The 21,811-nt window shown below is 40.4% G+C and overlaps 1 long non-coding RNA gene across 3 annotated transcripts in view; it reads right to left on the bottom strand.

Annotated features, from left to right (window-relative positions):
- The window catches only part of LOC122543135 (uncharacterized), a 164,961-nt gene that overhangs the window by 46,483 nt on the left and 96,667 nt on the right, over positions 1–21,811 (bottom strand). For all 3 annotated transcript variants that reach the window (XR_015754874.1, XR_015754873.1, XR_015754875.1), the window contains one exon: positions 20,294–20,341. This is a non-coding gene — a long non-coding RNA (uncharacterized LOC122543135). The remainder of the gene's footprint in view (positions 1–20,293; positions 20,342–21,811) is intronic.

Below are 21,811 nucleotides of genomic sequence, written 5' to 3'. Positions count from 1 at the left end.
TTTTTTCAGAGCAACTGGTTTTTTTGGGTAATTTGATAATAATGAATTGCATATGTAGTGAACAAAAATGTTAAGAGTTGTTTAATCCTCCGTCTGACATTTGAAGGAAAGGAGATATTCATTTTAAACCATTCAATTCAACACAGCTGAAGAGGAAACAAATGTACACAGCATTAAAGTGGGAGGTAAAAGGCTATCTTCCCACATAGGTAAGCAAAAGCACCATTTCATACTTACCTCACATGTGTGCAATGTTCACTTCACAGATGTGATCTCAAAATTCAGCCAGAGTTACTTTCCTCTGGGTATAACAAGTTAGAACAAAAAAACTCCTTAATTTTACACATGCCACAAGCTAATATTGACTTCCTGATTTTGTAGTAATCCAATCTAAAGAAACATTTACCCTTGTACATGTTGAAACTGCTGCTTTAAAAGTTATTTTTCAACAAGATGTGAAGACACAACATGCAAATGCAATACTGAGCACAAACACAGAAGGAAAAGAAAGGCATCTCACAATGGGAAATGAATTCATGCTGTACAGCTGAATGATACTGTTGTTATTATTCACTGGAGGAGGTTTAGGGACCCGCAGCAGGGTTGATGCTGAAAGAAATCCTTATACTGGCAGGGCGGACACCAATGTGGAATGGTTATCAATGTTGCTAACAATGGGGTAGGGGGGTTTTGCATGTCATCACAGCAAATGGCTCTGTATCTGACACTTGATTGACCTTCAGCCAATAAATATGCCAGAGTTATATTAATAAAGTCATACAGCATGGAAACAGATACTTCAGTCCAACCAGTCCATGCTGACCATAATCCGATACTAAACTAGTTCCACCTGTCTGTTCCTGGCCCGTAGCCCTCCAAACCTTTCCTATTTGTCTACTTATCCCAATGCCTTTGAAATGTTGTAATTGTATCTACATTGGCCACTTTCTCAGGAAGTTCATTACACATGCAAACACTGTCTGTGTAAGAAATCTGCCCCCCAGTGTCTTTTTTAAATCTCTATTCTTTCACCTTAAGAACCCCAAGGATATTTCCCATCCTAGGGAAAAGACACCTACCATTAACCCTTTGTATCCCCTCATTATTTTATAAACTTATATAAGGTGGTCTCTCAACCTCCTGCACTCCAACGAAAAAAGTCCCAGCCAATCTAGCCTTTCTTTATAATTTAAACCTTCCATACCCAGCAACATCCTGGTAAATCTCTTCTGAACCCTCTCCAGCTTAATAATATCCTTCCTATAATTAGGTGACCAGAACTAGGCACAGTATTCCAGAAGAGGCCTCATCAATGTAATGTACAACTTCAACATGATTTACCAACTCCTATACTCAAAGCACAGAGCGATGAAGGCAAGCATTCCAAATGCCTTTTTAACCATCCTGTCTCTTTGTGACGCAAACTTAAAAGAATTATGTGCCTGAACCCCTAGGTCCCTCTGTTCTACAACACTATCCAAGGCTCTACCATTAACAATGTAAGCCCTACCCTTAAAATGTAAAATGCATTGATTGAGTGATATCAAAATGTTCTCAGCTTTGCATAGCAGAGGATGCCTGCTCCAGTAGCTTAATGTCCTAGACAAGCCAGGTTGAAATACGCATATGCACTCAACAGAGAAAAGGGAAGCAGATTGAGCTTCCAAGTCACTCAGGATCCAGCCACCAAATGCATGACTCCAGGTCCAAAACTGTGTTGTTGCCTTTTGACAACATAGTTGATAAAACATCATACTGGGGAGCCATACTCTTGAAAGGTTCACAGTCACACATCAGTTTGGGCCAAGGTTGTAGCTGTCAGTCAGGGTGGAAGAGTCTTGCAGTTAATCTCATCATCCCATTACTGGGGAATAAATAATCATAAAATGTTTCTAATTAGTTTTGCTCTATATGTATTACTCTTTTAACTGAAAATATCTCAAGTATTAAAAAAAAACAGAAATAGAAGGGAGGAGATGCAGAGTGGGGAAGGGTTCAGAGAATACTTTGATAATACTAGAATAATACACCACCCACTGGAAAAGTTAACCACAATATCAAATTGTTAAAAAAAATTAATTGTGGAAAGAAAGGTGGCACATGAGAAGTTTGGTCTGAATCTAATAAACAGCAAAGAATAAGCACAAAATGAGGATGTAACTGATAGAATAAAAATAGATGTGGTGTATGACGAATTTCAGAGGGTTTTTAGATTAGATGACTTACAGTATGGAAACAGGCCCTTCAGCCCAACAAGTCCACACCGACCCGCCGAAGCACAACCCACCAAGACCCATTCCCCTACACCTAACACTACAGGCAATTTAGCATGGCCAATTTACCTGACCTGCACATTTTTGGACTGTGGGAGGAAACCGGAGCGCCCGGAGGAAACCCCACGCAGACACAGGGAGAATGTGCAAACTCCACACAGTCAGTCGCCTGAGACGGGAATTGAACCCGGGTCTCTGGCACTGTGATGCAGCAGTGCCACCGTGCCTCCCATTTAATAAGATCCAACATAAGAGGTGAATGGGAAAAGGTAAAGCACACAGTGGGGATAATATATTGGCATGGATTGAGAATTGTTTGACAGACTGGACACAATGGAAATAAATAGATCTTTATCCAAGTGTCAGGCAGTTGACCTGGGGGTACTGCAAGGATAACTGCTTGAGCCTCAGTTGTTCATTCATTCAACATGAATGACCTGGATGAGGGAGCTAAATGCAACATTTTGGTGTTTGTTGATCATGTTGGATGGCATAGCAGGCTCAAAGAGCTGAATGGTCTACTCCTGCTCCTACTTTTATGCTTCTAATTTTAAATTAATAAGCTGTGAAAAGTTGGCATGTAAATATGAGATCACATCTGAAGGACTGTGCAAAGAATTGTTACTCCTATATAAGGAAGTTGTAAATGTGTGAAGGCAGATCAGAGAAGGTTTACTCCACAAATATCAGGAATGAAAGCCGGGGTGGGGGGCATTGTCTTTTACTTAGTATAGGCAAGGCTTGTATCCACTGGTGCTTAGAATGGTCAGAGATGGCTCGATTGAAACATCTACGAACCTGAGGAAGCTTGACAGTCTAAATGCAGAAAGGATGTTTCCTCCTATGGGAGAATCTAAAATGAAGGGATCACTTGATTTAAAAATCAAGCATTGCTGGTTCAAAACAGAAATGAGGCAACACTTTTTTCTCTCAGAATGTCATCAGTCTTTGGATCTTTCTTCTGAAAAGGTGGTAGAAGTGGAGCCCCTGAATATTTCTTCGGTCAAGATGGATAGCTTCTTGTTAAGTAAGGATGGGAAAGGTTATCAGGGATAGAGGAGAGTTGATTTGAGGTTACAATCCGACTAGCCATAATCTAAATGCATGGCGGGGCAGGCTCAAAGGTTTGAATGGCTTATATGTAATTTTGCTCAAGCAGCAAGCTGAAATCTACTCTCAAATTCTCAGGACTTATGGGTTTTGAATCAGCAAAGAAGGATGCATGATTCTCTTTGTGCTCTCCCTTTATCCCCTGTTGAGAAGTAGCAGGGCTGTCAGCAAGGACTTTGGTTTGCAGAATTGTTACCACACATTTGCCCTTGTTGCCCACTAACAGAGCATATTGGAATTACAAAACTATTTGTCATTGGCTGCCCTGAAACCATTGTTTTTTCTTAAGTTGATTTACTAGAAAACAACAAAAACATGAATTGTTGCTGGCACAATTAATAGCAAGCAATAATTTGCTGAAGCATATATTTCTAGACTTCTTAAAAAATTAAAACTGCAAAAGACACACTTCAAAGCCTGACTTAGGGTACTTATTCAATGTGTCAGACAGCACAGCAGGTTTTCATTAAGCATGGGGGGGGAAAGCATAAGAAAATTCTTCCAACTGTGCAATGTGATAGCATACACAATTGCATTTTCTCCATAGCAGACATTAACAAAAAATTGCAAATTCCCTGTAGCATGCCAATTTTGGAGACTATTTTTCTGAATAAACACTTTCATTGGAACAATTCAACAACATAAGTTGTAATTGTTCGAAGAAATGTGAAATAACTGTCATGTAGATAGCAATGTTTTTCACTCATTATGTAACATCAGCATGCAGCAGAACAGTAATTACTTGTGTTATTTATGTGTGACAATGAAAGGTCATGGAAATCATTTTCAGGCTTTACTGTCAGATAGCATATAATTGGAAAGCAGCCAATGAGTTATAAACATGAAATGGAAAAGAGGCAATTAGACCCATTTTTTTACAAAATTAGATGGCCTCAACACTGATCAATTACTGAAGGTGATTAGGTCACCAAAATGAGGAGAGCAGGGAAGTTGGAATAAGAAGCTGGTTTCAGGAAAATTCTTGGTAATACTGTGGGATTGCATCACAGGAATGGAAACCTGCCATGCTTACCTGGTCTGGCCTATATGTAACTTGAGTACCTGAAGTAGCTGTTTTGCTTTTTAACTACTCTCTGAACTGGCCTAACAGGATGTTCAGTTGAGTCAACTGCTCTAACGAGCAGAAAGAATAAAACCGAATTGAGCACTTGGTTGCAATCTGAGTATCAAATCAGGACACAACCAAGGCACTTCCAATCAGGGATAGGGGAGAGTTGATTTGAGGTTACAATCAGACTAGCCATAATCTTAATGCATGGCAGAGCAGGCTCAAAGGTTTGAATGGCTTATATGTAATTTTGCTCAAGCAGCAAGCTGAAATCTACTCTCAGATTCTCAGGACTTACGGGCTTTGAATCAGCAAAGAAGGATGTATGATTCTCTTTGTGCTCTCCCTTTATCCCCTGTTGAGAAGTAGCAAGGACTCTGGTTTGTAGAATTGTTACCTCACATTTGCCCTTGTTGCCCACTAACAGAGCATATTAGGATTACAAAACTATTTATCATTGGCTGCCCTGAAACTATTGATTTTTTCTGAAGTTGATTTACTAGAAAGGAACAAAAGCATGAATTGTTGCTGGCAATGAAAATACTTCTTCATGCATATTTCAGGACTTATGCCAAAGTTGAGGGTGGTTGCTTACATACGATATTCAAGCAACAGCCGACTTAGTCGAGAGTGGGTGCTGGAAAAGCACAGCAGGTCAGGCAGCATCTGAAGAGCAGGAGAACAGCCTGACTTCATCAGCTGCTGTTAGAGACTCTTCTGTCACTAACACGATATCCTTCTTGTACTCATCTTTACCATCCTACTTGTCATTGATATATCTCTCCATGATACAGTTGGAAAGTGCAACCGTTAAACAGAGACAAAATTTTGCCTTCACACTGATACCCTCCATTGTGTTTTTGCCATTTGAAAGTTGCTAAATTCACACAACTTCCTTGTATGTCATCAATTTCACTGGCTTTAATAAGACCATAAGACATAGGAGTGGAAGTAAGGCCATTCGGCCCATCGAGTCCACTCCGCCATTCAATCATGGCTGATGCGCATTTCAGCTCCACTTACCAGCGTTCTCCCCGTAGCCCTTAATTCCTCTAGACAACAAGAATCTATCAATCTCGGCCTTGAAGACATTTAGCATCCCGGCTTCCACTGCACTCCGTGGCAATGAATTCCACAGGCCCACCACTCTCTGGCTGAAGAAATGTCTCCGCATTTCTGTTCTGAAATGACTCCCTCTAATTCTAAGGCTGTGTCCACGGGTCCTAGTCTCCTCGTCTAACGGAAACAATTTCCTAGCATCCACCTTTTCCAAGCCATGTATTATTTTGTACGTCTCTATTAAGTCTCCCCTTAATCTTCTAAACTCCAACGAATACAATCCCAGTATCCTCAGCCGTTCCTCATATGTTAGACCTGTCATTCCAGGGATCATCCGTGTGAATCTCCGCTGGACACGTTCCAGTGCCAGTATATCCTTCCTGAGGTGTGGGGACCAAAACTGGACACAGTACTCCAAATGGGGCCTAACCAGAGCTTTATAAAGTCTTAGTAGTACATCTCTGCTTTTATATTCCAACCCTCTTGAGATAAGAGACAACATTGCATTCGCTTTCTTAATCACGGACTCAACCTGCATGCTTACCTTTAGAGAATCCTCGACTAGCACTCCCAGATCCCTTTGTGCTTTGGCTTTATTAATTTTCTCACCATTTAGAAAGTAGTCTATGCTTTTATTCTTTTTGCCAAAGTGCAAGACCTCGCACTTGCTCACGTTAAATTCCATCAGCCATTTCCTGGACCACTCTCCCAACCTGTCTAGATCCTTCTGTAGCCTCCCCACTTCCTCAGTACTACCTGCCTGTCCACCTAACTTCGTATCATCGGCAAACTTCGCTAGAATGCCCCCGGTTCCCTCATCCAAATCATTAATATATAATGCGAACAGCTGTGGCCCCAGCACCGAACCCTGCGGGACACCGCTCGTCACCGGCTGCCATTCTGAAAAAGAACCTTTTATCCCAACTCTCTGTCTTCTGTTAGACAGCCAATCCTCAATCCATCCCAGCAGCTCACCTCGAACACCATGGGCCCTCACCTTGCTCAGCAGCCTCCCATGTGGCACCTTATCAAAGGCCTTTTGAAAGTCTAGATAGAGCACATCCACTGGGTTTCCCTGGTCTAACCTACTTGTTACCTCTTCAAAAAATTCCAACAGGTTTGTCAGGCATGACCTCCCTTTACTAAATCCATGTTGACTTGTTCTAATCAGACTCTGCTCTTCCAAGAATTTAGAAACCTCGTCCTTAATGATGGATTCTAGAATTTTACCAACAACCGAGGTTAAGCTGATTGGCTTATAATTTTCCATCTTTTGCCTTGATCCTTTCTTGAACAAGGGGGTTACAACAGCCATCTTCCAATCATCCAGGACCTTTCCTGACTCCAGTGACTCTTGAAAGATCTCAACCAATGCCTCTGCTATTTCCTCAGCCACCTCTCTCAGAACTCTAGGGTGTATCCCATCGGGGCCAGGAGATTTATCAATTTTAAGACTTTTTAACTTTTCTAGCACTATCTCTTTCGTAATGGCAACCATACTCAACTCAGCCCCATGACACCCTTTAATTTTTGGGATATTACTCATGTCTTCCACTATGAAAACTGACGCAAAGTACTTGTTAAGTTCTCCTGCTATTTCCTTATCTCCCATCACTAGGCTTCCTGCATCAGTTTGAAGTGGCCCAATGTCTACTTTTGCCTGTCGTTTGTTTCTTATGTACTGAAAGAAACTTTTACTATTATTTCTAATATTACTGGCTAGCCTACCTTCATATTTGATCCTCTCATTTCTTATTACACTCTTTGTTGTCCTCTGTTTGCTTTTGTATCCTTCTCAAACTTCTGATTTCCCACTGTTCTTAGCCACTTTATAGGATCTCTCTTTTTCTTTAATACATTTCCTGACTTCCTTTGTCAGCCAAGGTTGTCTAGTCCCTCCCCGGTTAATCATCTTTTCTTGGGAATGAACTCTGTACAGTGTCCTCAATTATACCTACAAACTCGTGCCATTTTTGCTCTACTGTCTTCCCGGTTAGCCTCTGCTTCCAGTCTATTTTCGTCAGTTCCTCTCTCATGCCCTCATAATTACCCTTATTCAACTGTAACACCATTACATCCGATTTTGCCTTCTCCCTTTCAAACTCCAGACTGAACTCTACCATATTATGGTCGCTACTTCCTAAGGGTTCCCTTACTTTAAGATCTTTTATAGAGTCTGGTTCATTGCAAAGCACTAGGTCCAGAATAGCCTGCTCTCTTGTGGGCTCCATGACAAGCTGTTCCAAAAAGGCATCCTGTAAGCATTCCATGAATTCCCTTTCTTTAGATCCACAAGCAACATTATTTACCCAGTCCACCTGCATGTTGAAGTCTCCCATGATCAATGTAACCTTGCCTTTCTGACATGCCTTCTCTATTTCCCAGTACATGTTGCGTCCCTGGTCCTGACCACTGTTAGGAGGTCTATACACAACTCCAATTATGTTTTTTGTGCCTTTGTGGTTCCTCAATTCCACCCACACAGACTCCACATCATCCGACGCTATGTCATTCAATACCATAGATTTAATTTTGTTCTTAACTAACAAGGCAACCCCACCCCCTCTGCCCACCTCTCTGTCTTTTCGATAAGTTGAAAAACCATGGAGGTTTAACTGCCAGTCCTGACCCCCCTGTAACCAAGTCTCTGTGATGCCTACTACATCATAATCATTCACTATTATCTGTGCCATTAGTTCATCGGCTTTGTTATGAATGCTACGAGCATTTAGGTAAAGTGCCTTAATGCTAACTTTCTTATCATTAGAGATGTTGGAAGTCATATGTCCTAAGTTATCCTTGCTTTTTACTGCATTCTCAATCTGCCTCAATTTTAAATCTGCCTGGAAACATGCTATCCTGCTGCTTATCTTGCCATTTACCTCCATACTTCCAGTCGCTTTCACTTTCCCTTCCCCCCAACTCAGAAGTTTAAAGTCCTACTGACCACCCTATTTATCCTCTTCGCTAGAACATTGGTACCTGATCGGTTCAGGTGGAGACCGTCCCAACGGTACAGATCCCCCCCGTTCCAAAACTGATGCCAATGCCCCATGAAGTGGAATCCCTCTTTCCCACACCAATCCCTTAGCCACGTGTTTACTTGCCTAATTTTCTTGTCCCTATGCCAATTGGCACGTGGCTCGGGCAGTAATCCGGAGATTATGACCCTTGAGGACCTGTGCTTCAATTTCCTGCCTAGTGCTTCGTAATGCCCAAACAGGTCCTCCACCCTAGTCTTGCCTATGTTGTTGGTACCAACGTGGACCACAACAACTGGATCCTCCCCCTCCCGCTCCAATATCCTTTCAAGCCGGTCGGAGATGTCTCGCACCCTGGCACCGGGCAGGCAACACACCATGCGAGATTTTAAAACCCTCACCTCCTCCCAAACACATGCATTTGTCCCTATTAAACCTCCCCCAATGGTTTGTGCACTGACCCAAAACAATTGTGATAATAGAAAGGTGGTTTCAACAAACTGAGCTGCTTGTAGTCTGACTCCATTGTCGGAGACTTGCTGATTCACGGGAGGATTCAGGGAAGAATGAAATAAAGAAAATAATTTTTCTGCTTTTAATGAAATAACTGTGAGCCAAACAATTTTTTTTTGCCACAGATTGCTCTGTGTAGGATCTGGATAATAGGTCAGTCACATTTTACTAATTATAAGGTATAAGCAGCCTATTGAAAATTGCAAATTTAGTTGTAATTGCTCACTGGAAAACATTTCATTCAACAGTTTATGCCCTGTGGTAACTGTGGTTTACTCATTTCTAATGTAAAACAATGAGGAAAAAAATGTCTGGGTTGGAGTTTCAAAGAAGTAATAAACTGTGGGATAATCTATAAGGGCTGATTTCCTATTGTGTTGTGCTGTTTAGGCTGCGGTTCGCTGCAGTGTGTGCTGGTTGCAAAGTAATAAACTCCCAGATTCTGGAACCTAATTAAAATGAATAAGAAACAAACAATGTAAAAAGAAAGATTGATGTCATCTTTATCACAACCTGGCCATTTGTGCACCAATATTATTGTGATCGTGACCAGGTAATCATTTTAGCAACTGATTGAGAAATCCAAAAGGTATCAGGGAGGATCCTCCTGCTCGTTCTTTGAAGAGTATCACTGGAAACATCCACCTAAATGAGTTAATTTCAGCCTCAGCTTTATGTCTCAAGCAAAAGACAGCAGTGCAGTTTCCTACCTCAGTACTGCACAAGAGTATCTCCCCAGATCAGATGCTTAACATTCTGGACAGGAACTTGAGTATTTTGATTTAGAGATTATTAAGAGAGCTATTCATTGAACAAAGATTGACAAGAATCATTAAGGCCATGATTTCTCATTCCTCAAAGTGCTGTTCTGGAGCAAGATTGTCCGAATGGAGAATCAAGCTGCAAATCACAGAAAAACCAACAAGTTCAGTGAAAGCTTTACTTTGATAAAATGTTCAACATGGATATAAAATATATTCAACTCGACAATTGAATATATTTATCCTCTATCAACAGTCAACAGAAACAAAGCACAGCTAAACAATGAGATGTGTATCTTCATGCTGCACTTGCTCAAGTCAACAAAATTGCAAACTATTTAATCTTATAGTTGTATTTTTTTTTAAAAATAGCTTGACGGTTACCCAAGTTGTACTTAGTAATGGGCCCAAAGTTGCAGGAACAGTGAGGCCCTGAAATGGGCCAGATCATTAGCCTAATCAAGTCTCTTAATATCAAAGAATAAAAATTGGTGGTCAAGCCATTCCAAGTCTCTCCTGTGTACTTATTTAGCTATGCTATCAGCCGCAAGAGAGACCTAGGTCAGAAAATCCACAAATTAGGGCAAAGAAGAAATGAGAGTTATTTTCAGGTATCATTTGGCTCAGATATTTTCCTAACCAATCTACTCAGAGAAGTTATTGCTCACTTCAGGAATTGAGCCCAGGTCTCTTACTACTACTGTCCACAAGGGCTTCTCGGCACACACTGACAAATATCTGCAGATGTGGGCACATTAATGATTCACCTTTGTGAAACAAACATGATAAATGCTTCAAAGCTGACAAAAATATGTATGCATATAAATGTGTGAACGAACTAGCTTGATATTGAAAATGTCAAAAATTTATGATGTGTTTTTTACACCCTCCAACTGGATCTCCATTTAAAACATTGTTCAGTTTCAGAGGCTGCTGGATATTCTGTGAATTTCCAGCTTCTCCGTTCCTAATTTGGGAATTTCTGGATTTCTCTTTCCTTGTCACACAACAGAGTGAATAATCATATGCACACATTGAATCACTTCTGTGGATACACTTGCTTAAAAAGTAATTATAAAACTTTTCTGCTGTTGCTTTTAGCTGCTCCTGTCAGAACTTACGGCACAGTGTGTCACATATGTCTGTCTTGTGCCAGCATCACACACTCACTATAATTTGCCTGCAACTACTTTTATGACCTTCATCAACCAATTCTTAATTCTTCATAAATGACCAGTCTTTCCACTTTATGCTGTTTAAGGGATGTGTGCAACTTTTAACCTCTGATCAAATGGCCAAAATACTGACATTTGCTTTTCTGGACATCATTTGTTACACTTTTCTTTGTTTTTGCAATATCAAGTGCTACTTCACTTGTCTTGCAAACTGTACCTCAAATTTCTGGCATACAACTTAGCGTTCCATTTCAAACTCCCCTAATTTCTTTCTCAGATCTCTACTTGCAGTCAAGATTTCTGAGGCGAGTAGGGATGGAGCATGTTATGAGGTTTCTCCTTGTTATAAATTCAGCTTGCTAATGCATCTTCATCACATTGAGAAGTAAATCAACTCTATATACTGAAGCACTATCCTCTTAAGAGGTAGCGTTAGTATTGTTTTATGAGAAAATTGGCCTGCTCTATGCCTCCATTGAAAAATGAACAGGACCAAAAGGGTTTAAAGATTTCAAATAAAAAAAATAAATCATCTTCCAAACCGTTTTCCAACATAAAAAGACTTTAGTGCAAGAGGTATTCACAATTTTATCCTTTACAATGAATAAAAAAAAATTGTGGTCACTAATTTGACATCAATCAAAACAGAAATGTATGCTTCTTTTTATTGGCAATGATAAAATAAAAGAGTTCTCAACTAATTAAGACATATTTTAGCAAAGTCATTGGACATAATTCAAGTTCTCCTGCAAATTGCACAGAAATGCTGTTGCTTTGATGTCACTGGTTTAAAATTCTGGATTGGCCCCCCAACCCTAAATTGCATTGTAGGTCAACCTAGAGCATGTGAACTGTAGCGGTTCAAGAAGGCAGCTCACCACCAGCTTCTGAAGGGCAAATAGGGACAGACAATAAATGCCGGACAGCCAGTGACGATGATATCTCACAAATGAATAAAAAAAATTCAAGATGATAGTCCACAACCAACTTCTCAGATCCACCAGGGATGAACAATAAATATCCTTCTTGACAGTGTCATCAACATCCCAAGAACAAATTACATCCACTTTCCTGCCTAAAAACAGCATGAATTGTAAGGGGGAGAAATTAACAGAGTATTTCTCTCTTTTTGTTCGCTCTCACCATATTATGCCAACCTTCTACCCAATACATGTTGGCCAGAAGCTGTGATAACTCTGCCCTTGAGTTCAAGTCCCACCTCGTCAGCTGAAAAAGCTCCATACAACTACTGAAATAATTGAATTGAATTTATTGCTACGTGTACTGTGGCACAGTGAAAAGCTTTGTCTTGCGAGCAATACAAGCAGATCACATAGTTAAGTAGCATAGATAAATAAATGATAGGTAAACAACGGCAAAAACAAAAACACAGGTACAGGTGAATGTTAAGAGTTTGTGAGTCCATTCAGTATTCTAACAATAGTACGGTGGAAACTTATGAAACTGGCTGGTGTGCATGTTCAGGCTTCTGTACCTTCTCCCTGATGGTAAAGGTTGTGGAAAGGCATTGCCAGGGTGGGATGGATCTTTGAGAATGCTGGCTGCTTTTCTTTGACAGCGGACCTGGATTCTATAGATGGGAGGTTTGTGATTGTCTGGGCCAAGTTCACCACTCTTTGTAACTGTCTCTGATCTTGAATAGTACAGTTGCCATATCAGGTAGTGATACATCCAGACAGAATGCTCTCAACTGCACACCTATAAAAGTTGGCAAGGGTATTTGCCGTCATGCCAAATTTTCTTAGCTGCCTGAGGAAGATGAGATGTTGTTGGGCCTTTGTAACCAGTGCATCCACATGAAGAGTCCAAGAAAGCTTATTGTGGATGACCACTCCCAGGAGCTTGACACTCTCCACTCGTTCCACCTGTGCTGTTGATGTGTAGGGGGACATGGGTAACATCCTGCCAAAAGTAGAGTTTCTCAGTTTTTCTGGCATTGAGAGCTAGATTGATCTCAGTGCACCATTTTTCCAGGTCTTCCACCTCCCATTTGTCATCTGTTTCGTTGCCATCTGAGATTCGACCGACTATGGTGGTGTCATTAGCGAACTTGTAAATGGCATTAGTCCAGCATAAAATCTGCCAAAATAGGCTAATTTCAGTTGGGGTGATCAGGAAACTACCAAACTGTAATAAAATCTAACTGGTTTACTAATGTCGCTTCAGGCAAGGAAATCTGTCATACTTGTTCAGGATATTCACTGGAATTTGGAAGAATGAGAGGTGATATCATTGAAACATTGTGAACTCTTGAGGGGTTTGACAGGGTAAATGCGAAGATTTCCCATCACTGAAGACTCTCAAATCACAGGGCATAGGCTCAAAATAAAGGGGTGAAAATTCATAACTGAGATGAGAAAGAATTTGTTCACTCAGAACTTTGAGAATTTCTGGAACTCCTTGCTACAAAGAGCTGAGGGGGAAAGAGTCCTTATGTATATTTAAGACAAAGCTAGATAGATTCTTGATCAGCTGGGGAATCAAGAGGTAAGTGGAAAGGGCAGGAAAATGGATGTGAGGAGGTTCGGATCAGCCATCAGCCTACTGTAGGGCAGAGCAAGTTTAAGGGGCTGAATGGCCTACTCCTGCTCCTGTTTCTTCTGGTCTAATGCAAGGTCACATCTAGCCTATTTGTGTCTCCAGACCCACAGCAGTGTGGTTGACTCTAAAGTGGCTTTTCAAGTCATTCAATTGCATTCGGGAAAGTGGCCAGTTTCTCAAGACCAATTCAGGATGGACAATACACACATGCTGTGAATAGTGAGGCAGCTGAACAAAGGTGATTGAAATACAACGTATCAAGTTTAATTTGAGACCATAGAACTGATCTAGTTCCTTGAGTGTTACAACTCACGGATTGAGAACACATTGTGAAATCAAAACATACTTAAATATTAAAGCAGAAATTGTGCTTCAGTGTACTATGACTCACTGTAATAATTAAAAGTTCACAGGAAGCCCTGCAGAACCATCACCATAAACATAAATCATGTGTGTCATGGAGAAGACACAGTTTTACCAATCATGTACAAAAGAACAGGATGATTTTCTTCAGTCAATAAATCTTCAAGATGTAAACAATTATTGTCAATTATGTTTGGAATGGTGAATAGTGTGCTCCTGCATTAAGAATTACTCTTCCACAGTGATGATTTTCACAAGACACAGAAAAGATTATCCATTGTTCTGTCCTGTTCATCCTGAGGGCACTTCGTTGTCAGAATACACAGCTGAAACTAGCAATTGCATTTGTTGATTAAAACCATAATTAGAGAGATAAAAGATACATGAAGAAACCACAGAGACAAATATAATTCACAAGTATTTAAACATCAATTTTAGAAAAAAAATTATTGTACCATCTCTAAGACTTTTACAGATTTCAAAATGGGTTGTGCCAATGCTCATGGCATCCACAGAGAGTCTTGTTGAAAAACATAAATCACAATTGTCAGGACACAGGTTTAATCCACCTCCACTAATTTAAACCAGCAACATAGAAATGATTTACCCCATAAGGTAATCTGTGAAAATTTGAGAGGCCAAGAACTACTTAAAGTCAAAATTAGCAACTTTATTTCTTAAAGTATAACAGAGAATAATTAACTAACAACTATTTACAACTCATTCCTCTAACCTATCTTTTACTTTCCCTTCTATAATACTAGTCCAATAAAACCCCCAATTAAAGATTCACCAAAAATTCAGATCTCAATATCTAGCACCAGTCAAATCTCCCCTTTGCATCCTCCTCTGTTGATTTCCTTCTTTGAAGGGATTTCTGTTTCACAGGTCATTGACTGATAAAGGTACCTTGAAGAGAGCAGTCTGTATATGCTGGTGACTTGGCAGTTCTCGCTCAACTGTCCAAGTTCTCCCGGCCTTATAACTCAAAGCATCAGATTGTGTCACTGGCTTTTAATATTGTTAACATACTAAATTCAAACATGATTGAGTTTGGTTTTTTTGGGGGTATAATTTAAATTGATTGGTCACATTCAAATTTGTTTTTGTATCTAGGCAAACACACTAATAATCTCATGAACTGAGAAAAATAATTTTCACCAACTAAGAGGAACTTTTCCAGTGCAACTGAACTTACTACAATTACACCGAAAGCTGATTAAACTTGATGCAAAGCAGATTTAAATCTGAACATTAGGAGAAGGATATGTTGCTGGTCTCTGTGGTAGGTTAAAAAAAGTATATAGTCAGAGTCAAATAAATTGTGGTGTTAGCTCCAGTATTAGCCAGGCAGCCACAATGTAGTCAGTGAGCAAATTTATTGTTTAAGGATTCATGGTCAGCAGTACTCTTGTAGTGATGGCACTGAGGTCAGCCAGGTAGACCTCACAGAATCTGAGTTCCATGATGAGGGTTGTTAACCTGGTCCAATCGTGGACCTGTGGCTGTCAGATATAAACAGGAGCGTCTACCGCACTTAGGTGGTAGTGTGGGGGTTAAATTAAAAAAAAATAAACAGGAGCATCAGAGGTTCTGTTCATTCTGAGATCTGGCTCTAAGGGAGTTGGATCAGTGTCAAGGGGTTTATACGTGTAAATTAAGAGTGACTTGGTGATGGGATACTTGCCTCTGTGGAGTCATTTCAACTCCCTTGCTGTTCTTCAGAAAGGTGCAATGGGCTCTTTTCTGGCTTCAGTTTGGTGGTTAAATGATAGCATTGCCTTCAGTGCTGCATTCTGTCAGAAACTATACTGAAGTGTCATCCTAGATTGTGTGCCTCAAATTTCTGTTGTGGCATTGGATGGTGTGAGTTCTTGTGGAGAGTTGCACAACTGAATCAAAATGGAAACAGCAAACAAGACCGTGACTTGATTTTAATGTCATAGAGTCATAGAGATGTACAGCGTGGAAACAGACCCTTCGGTCCAACCTGTCCATGCCGACCAGATATCCCAAACCAATCTAGTCCCACCTGCCAGCACCTGGCCCATATCCCTCCAAACCCTTCCTATTCATATACACATCCAAATGCCTCTGAAATGCTGCAATTGTACCAGCCTCCACCACTTCCTCTGGCAGCTCATTCCATATGCGTACCACCCTCTGTGTGAGAAAGTTGCCCCTTAGGTCTCTTTTATATCTTTCCCCTCTCACTCTAAACCTATGCCCTCTAGTTCTGAACTCTCCGAATCCAGGGAAAAGACTTTGCCTATTTACCCTATCCATGCCCCTCATAATTTTGTAAACCTCTATAAGGTCACCCCTCAGTCTCTGACACTCCAGGGAAAACAGCCCCAGCCTGTTCAGCCTCTCCCTGTAGCTCAAATCCTCCAACCCTGGCAACATCCTTTTAAATTTTTTCTGAACCCTTTCAAGTTTCACAACATCTCTCCGATAGAAAGGAGACCAGGATTGCACGTTGAAGTTCATCTTGAGTGGCTCCCTTACACAGGGCTCCGTGCTCTTCAAACTTTACCCATGGATGCACCTTGAGGACAATCAACTCGGTGAATGACACATTTTGGTCTGTCCAAAGCTTGTGCACTTCAAGTACAGAGAATTGCCCTTGATCGTGTGTGTAGATTTACACAAACCAAAGTCCAGGACGTGGTGCTAACCATTGTGCTAAAGTTTGAGGCAGCCGCTAAAGAAGCACAATAAGGAAAGGTTGCTATGTTAAATCTTTCAGCTTAAGCTATGTGTAGTGTCTCATCACTGTCAGAATTGAATACTCTGCATGTCTTCTTATTGACTTCCTGTTCTGCATCTCCATGAATTCCACACAAAACTAACCCTTCAAAATATACCCCGAATACTTTATTTTCCAACTTGAGCTTTATATGGTTAACATTAAGTTTTTACTGGCAGTAGCACTGCATTACACCCTTCTGCTTGCATCAAAAGCCCAAAGAGACAACAAATGAGTGCAGGAAAACAAAATTAAACAATTTGTAAAAACTTTTTTTTTATCCTCCAATATGATGTGGGCATTGCTGCAAAAACTAGCAGCGGCTGTCGATCCCCAACTACTCTTGAAGATGATGCTGAATCCCTCCTTGAACTGCTGCAGTCTGTGCAGGGAAGCTGGTGAATAGTCCGGTGAGGTGGTGAGTTCCAGGATTTTATTATGGCGACAATGAAACATCAGAACAGAATTCCAAGTCAGATGTTGTGTGGCTTGGAACTCGGAGGTAATGATTAGATTAGATTACTTACAGTGTGGAAACAGGCCCTTCAGCCCAACAAGTCCACACCGCCCCGCCGAAGCGCAACCCATCCATACCCCTACATTTACCCCTTACCTAACACTACGGGCAATTTAGCATGGCCAATTCACCTGACCTGCACATCTTTGGACTGTGAGAGGAAACCGGAGCACCCGGAGGAAACCCACGCAGACACGGGGAGAACGTGCAAACTCCACACAGTTAGTCGCCTGAGACGGGAATTGAACCCGGGTGTCTGGCGCTGTGAGGCAGCAGTGCTAACCACTGTGCCACCGTGCCGCCCTATACAGGAATGATGTTCCAATAGTGGAAGAAAAGTCATGAAAAACTAAAGCATTTGAAATTGATTAGGGATATCCAGAGCTCAGTAAAAGAACCAGAAAGGAACTATCAGGCAATTTATGAAAAAGAATGACTGTACACCTAAGTTATAAACTTTAATGAGAAATCATCTCTAATCTGTTATGAGAGAAGGTGAGAACTTGAGGCTTTTCGACAGTTTAGAGGACAAATTGTCCCAATATGAAAATAATACCTTTTTTGATTTTGAACTGTTTTGAAAGGTGAGAGTTTCCACTTGCTGTCAGGAAATCAAATGCAAAGACCAACTCCTCTCTTGGAGCAACAGTGAGTTGATCACCTCAAATTGAACATCCAGGATCCAGAGAAATATCCTATCCTGGATCTTAAAATGTGCCTGCCACAGCACACTGCCTCTTGGAGTTCACCATCAGAATCCAGAAAAGAGGCAGCCAGTGATCCAGAAATACTTGTTGCATCTTTTCACAAGCGCATCATTGGCATCTCTCGAGTGTGATTTCAATCTCCACACAGAGCTGCATTAAACAATTCAATTCTGCATATTACATCACAACATCTTGAAGAAGTGGATAAAACCTAGCTGATACTTCCCTGCTAATCCAGTGGGCATCACAGCCAAATTAATATTTCCTGCTTCCATCCCAGTAGCTTCCACAAAGGCTCAAGACAGGATCACAGATTCCCTCAATTGTGTAGCACTGGCTTCAACGAACAAATGTTTTAACAATTGGAGCAGCAAGAACTTAATAATATTTTGTAATTTCATACCAATATGAAAAAAAATGCTGCACTGCCTAAAGTCTCAAATGATAAATTGAAAGCACCCCATCAAAGTCCTTCCATTAATGCAAATATTTAGCAGGAAAAACAAAAGGAAATTCAAGAGGGTAACACATATTCAGCAGCCAAGTACTTAGATGTTGAACTAATAAAATTAAATTAGTGTGGACTTTGTTTTCTTGGACCCGAGCAGAAAATCAATACCTTTGTCACCACTAGACCAGATGGCCAAAACTCCATTTCTACAAGGTCACTTGGGTGAGAGTGATGGTGTACCATGACAGTGCCTATCAGAAACAGTAACTCCTTACTAAAATTCTGATATTTTCTCAGGGTTCATTAAGTAAGGGTTGAAAAGCTGTCTAAAGCCACCCATTTCGACAAGATAATTGTTAACAGCCTTAACCTTGTGCCATGTTCAAAAGAAACAGTGAAATTCCCTGGAAGAATGTGGTGTCTCAGGGATCCTCTATACTTGCTACAAAGATACATTCTTAACAACAGTAAGTGATTGTCTAATTGCTGCCACAAACCATTTGCTAATGATTTAATGCAAAAACGGTACAATCATTAGACACATTTGGCCTGCAGACCTTTGCAATCATGTTTAGTTGGATCACTTTTAATGCAAAGTGACAAGATCACTGAATATTTAAACTGGCTTCAGCTTCTGCGCCTCCCCATCTTCTCTCACCCATCTCAGTCCACGTGCCAGCCAAGATCAAATTACCTAACTCATGATTGAGCTTAACTTGGAAGAGAATACAACACAAGATGGTTCAGCTCTGCTGATTAGTAGCACAACAATTTTACGCGTCCCAGAGAGATGCTGAGCCCTATCCTTAAATTGAAAATCACAAGTTAAATGCAGGTAATTCAGCTCAGTTACCAGGTTTCAATTGCAATGGGCACAATGATGTTGCAAACGTGGATGACAACAATCTTAATGGGGAAGCTATTGGCCAATCAGCAGGAAAATGGACAGGCAAGTGGAAACAGTAGGAGGTCATTCAGCCATTTAAGCATGTTGTGCCATTGCATCAGATCACGCCAACTAAATTCTAGACGCCCACCTTTGCCACATATTCCACAATATCTTTAAACAATGAAAATCAATCAATTAGTCTCAAACTGAAACTTAACAACTGATGACTATGAGTTGCCTGCTGAGAGACACAAATTTCAACCTCCCTTTGCAAGCACATATCTGATTCTTTTGGGACAAATGTATGCATACCCAAGTAGTAAAACTTTGTAATTTTGCTAGGTAGATGCCAAATGAAAGCCTTGAAAATGACAGTGATGTTGGAAAATTTATTATTTTGACCAAACAATTGCACGAAGTATTATTAAAAACAACCTTTTTTGCATGTTTCAATAAAACAACAAATATGTTGATTAATGACTGTCAGTAACTCACTTTTCACTGAGTAGTTTAAGTGAGTAGTGTTTCACATAGTAAAATTTAATCACAGTTTAGCTGTTTTAATTCTAAGCAAAGTTCACATGTTACATTTTCACAGTTCAATTTTAGAAATAATTGATTATCTTTAACAATTGTAATGTGATAACTGATTGTCTTCCTCATCCTCCAATCTTTTCACCATTTTATAATTTTGGGAAGAATAATTCACACTGCTATCCAGAACATGACATGACAACATGTCCATTAAAATGCTGAAGGTAATCACTGGGAGGAACCGGAAAGCTAGATGTCACATTGAATAGCAAATAGCTACTTTTTCATCATTACTCGCTGTTATGGTATTTAGTGACTGACTCCTTATCTTATCAGTGTCAGGTTCAGTTGCACATTTATCAATAAAAGCTCAACAATCTTGTCAGTGAAAGGCTGGAGGCTTGGGTTGCTCATGATAGTCTGAGTACTTGTCTATGCTTGGTGAAGATCACATGTTAGAGGCAAAGGTTTGGATGTGCTAATTAAAATGGACAGACTACAGGTTACCAAATAGAGCTGGCAAACTTGGGGATGCAGTGCTGTAACAGGACATGGCATACACACACACACAATCTCTTACCTGAACACTGAGACAGAGGTCATGCCAATCTGAGATAATCAATATTTCCTAAAAAACATCAAATTCACAATCATGAGCAGCTACAGTGAAATCACAATTTCATAACATCAATAATTGACAAACAGATTTGAAATACATTGTCTCTTTCTCTCTCGCTCTCTCTCTCTCTCTATCACTTATGTGAGTTTTGCATGATCTGGAAACTACACACGAGTCAACATCATGAATATATATCAAAAACAGCAGTGGTCTTAATAACTCAAGCCATTGCATCGATCATGTAAACACCGCTCTGAAGTCTACTTTTTTGGTATTTTAGCAAACGCTGCTTGAAGGTCAATATCAAAGAACTATACCTTAAAAGTTTACCATTACTTTACAAACTCAAATCAACTCAGTTCAACACAATTTGCTTTCAACATATCTACATTTTTAACAAGTATCCAATAACTTTTTTCCCTACATTCTTGCCCCCAAATATCTTCCTACCACTGCTGATAGACTTTTTAAAAAATTTCTTCTTTCCTGGAACGTGGGTGTTGCTGGCACAACCAACATTTGTTCTGAAAAGACATGTGCCAAGCAGATTGGTAGTCTTGGAAATTGTCACCACAACCTATGAGTGTCTATTGCATCCATCTCATCAACTGAGACCAGCTGTCAATTTAGCACTGTCTGGTTTGTTGTACTTGACACTGCAGCACTCGATCATGCAGAAGATGGTGTTTATTACTGCTCCATGTCTTCAGCTCGAAGTTTCGGAAGACTGCTGCTTCTCTCTAAGCTCTTCCATCACATCCCTCTTTGCCTGTTCAAGTTGCGTAGAGCACAACATGCAAAGATTATGTCCAGAATGTACTTTAAGGCCACCCTTTTCATCAAACATGACAGATACAAGATCAGAACCACCTCCCGACTGCTCCGTGATAACCCTGTTGTTATATCTGGGCTCCACAGTCAGGGAGTTGAATAATGGAGTCATTCCTGGAGAAGGACCTATCTCTGAAATTGGATGCTGCCTGACCTGCTGTGCTTTTCCCACGCCATACTTTTCGACTCTAAAGGAGCCATTAGCCAATGTCACAGAGGGCTGCAATTATCACCCAGTTATGAAACTTGTAAGGCACCTGGTCATTGAAATGACCTTAGAAAATTAAAGCTCTCAAGGACCCAGACATTATGGCAGTTCTTACAGTACCTGGCTCAGAACTCTAAGATGTAGTCCCAATGTGTTGCACATTTATGAAATGGAAGCCTTTTCTATTACTGAGGTCAGCTGCATTATGACATGATGTTCTCAATGAAATATACGTATACTCTATAACACTCTGCACTTGGGGGAAGCCAATTATGTTTCTCAAAGCCACACTTCAGGTTGCAGCAATAATTTTGTCACAGGGGAAAGATATGAATCCCTGGGTTTCCTAATTTTTGGATCCTTGGTATTAAACCTAATACAATACAAATCATTTTGAATTAACGTACCAGGGTTCCCTGCTCCCTTGCATAGAGTGAATT

This window comes from Chiloscyllium plagiosum, unplaced genomic scaffold, assembly GCF_037043375.1.
Source record: "Chiloscyllium plagiosum isolate Xiang-an unplaced genomic scaffold, Cpla_swu_hap1 HiC_scaffold_48, whole genome shotgun sequence".
Taxonomy (NCBI): domain Eukaryota; kingdom Metazoa; phylum Chordata; class Chondrichthyes; order Orectolobiformes; family Hemiscylliidae; genus Chiloscyllium; species Chiloscyllium plagiosum.
Note: the sequence above shows the minus strand (reverse complement) of the source record. Positions and strands in the feature narration are given on the sequence as shown.